This window comes from Rutidosis leptorrhynchoides, chromosome 11 (assembly GCF_046630445.1).
Source record: "Rutidosis leptorrhynchoides isolate AG116_Rl617_1_P2 chromosome 11, CSIRO_AGI_Rlap_v1, whole genome shotgun sequence".
NCBI classification, from domain to species: Eukaryota; Viridiplantae; Streptophyta; class Magnoliopsida; order Asterales; family Asteraceae; genus Rutidosis; species Rutidosis leptorrhynchoides.
In genome coordinates this window covers 253,327,501-253,329,824 of record NC_092343.1, presented here as the reverse complement: position 1 = coordinate 253,329,824, position 2,324 = coordinate 253,327,501, and positions in this window count along the sequence as shown.

Genomic DNA, 2,324 nt, shown 5'->3' with positions numbered 1-2,324 from the left:
CATAACCGTTATGGCCGTTGATAAGACAGCGTGTTGTAACGTCGTCAAAGGGACGAGGGTTACGTAATGTCCAACAGTCCCGTAATAATCTAAAAACCTCATTTCTTACCCCAATTACCGACTCCGTCACTTGTGGAAACGTTTTGTTTAATAGTTGTAGCCCGATGTTCTTGTTCTCACTTTGGTGAGAAGCGAACATTACTAATCCGTAAGCATAACATGCTTCTTTATGTTGCATGTTAGCCGCTTTTTCTAAATCACGAAGTCCAATATTCGGATATATTGAGTCAAAATAATTTCTTAACCTGTTGCGTAAAATAGCATTTGGGTTCCCCGCAATATATGCGTCAAAGTAAACACATCGTAACTTATGGGTTTCCCAATGTGATATCCCCCATCTTTCAAACGAAAGTCTCTTATAAACCAAGACATTCTTGGAACGTTCTTCGAATGTCTTACAAACTGATCTCGCCTTAAATAGTTGTGCCGAGGAATTCTGGCCGACTCTAGACAATATTTCATCAATCATGTCTCCGGGTAGGTCTCTTAAAATATTGGGTTGTCTATCCATTTTGTGTTTTTAAACTGTAAAATAGACAAGAGTTAGATTCATAAAAAAATACTTATTAATACAAGCAATTTTTACATATATCATAAAGCATAAGAACGTTATATTACATATATTACACCACACGAATACAACTATCTTATTCCGACTCGCTCGTTTCTTCTTCTTCGGTTTTGGTTCGTTTTGCCAAGTTTCTAGGGATATATGATGTTCCCCTAATACGAGCCGTCGTTGTCCACATTGGTTTAGAAAAACCTGGTGGTTTAGAGGTTCCCGGGTCATTGTTACAACTTAAGAACTTCGGGGGTTGACGATACATATAAAGTTCATCGGGGTTGGAATTAGATTTCTCTATTTTTATGCCCTTTCCCTTATTATTTTCTTTTGCCTTTTTAAATTCAGTTGGGGTAATTTCTATAACATCATTGGAATTCTCGTCGGAATCCGATTCATCGGAGAATTGGTAATCCTCCCAATATTTTGCTTCCTTGGCGGAAACACCATTGACCATAATTAACCTTGGTCGGTTGGTTGAGGATCCTCTTTTACTTAACCATTTTATTATTTCCCCCACCGGTTCCGATTCTTCTTCCGGTTCCGATTCTTCGTCCGGTTCCGATTCTTCTTCCGGTTCCGACTCTTCTTCCGGTTCCTCTTCGGGAACTTGTGAATCAGTCCATGAATCATTCCAATTTACATTTGACTCTTCATTATTATTAGGTGAGTCAATGGGACTTGTTCTAGAGGTAGACATCTATCACATAATATCAAACACGTTAAGAGATTAATATATCACATAATATTCATATGTTAAAAATATATAGTTTCCAACAAAAATGTTAAGCAATCATTTTTAAAGAAAACACGGTCGAAGTCCAGAATCACTAATGCATCCTAACAAACTCGATAAGACACACTAATGCAAATTTTCTGGTTCTCTAAGACCAACGCTCGGATACCAACTGAAATGTCCCGTTCTTATTGATTAAAAACGTTCCATATTAATTGATTTCGTTACGAGGTTTTGACCTCTATATGAGACGTTTTTCAAAGACTGCATTCATTTTTAAAACAAACCATAACCTTTATTTCATAGATAAAGGTTTTAAAAAGCTTTACGTAGATTATCAAATAATGATAATCTAAAATATCCTGTTTACACACGACCATTACATAATGGTTTACAATACAAATATGTTACAACAAAATAAGTTTCTTGAATGCAGTTTTTACACAATATCATACAAGTATGGACTCCAAATCTCGTCCTTATTTAAGTATGCGACAGCGGAAGCTCTTAATAATCACCTGAGAATAAACATGCTTAAAACGTCAACAAAAATGTTGGTGAGTTATAGGTTTAACCTATATATATCAAATCATAATAATAGACCACAAGATTTCATATTTCAATACATATCCCATACATAGAGATAAAAATCATTCATATGGTGAAAACCTGGTAATCGACATTAACAAGATGCATATATAAGAATATCCCCATCATTCCGGGACACCCTTCGGATATGATATAAATTTCGAAGTACTAAAGCATCCGGTACTTTGGATGGGGTTTGTTAGGCCCAATAGATCTATCTTTAGGATTCGCGTCAATTAGGGTGTCTGTTCCCTAATTCTTAGATTACCAGACTTAATAAAAAGGGGCATATTCGATTTCGATAATTCAACCATAGAATGTAGTTTCACGTACTTGTGTCTATTTTGTAAATCATTTATAAAACCTGCATGTATTCTC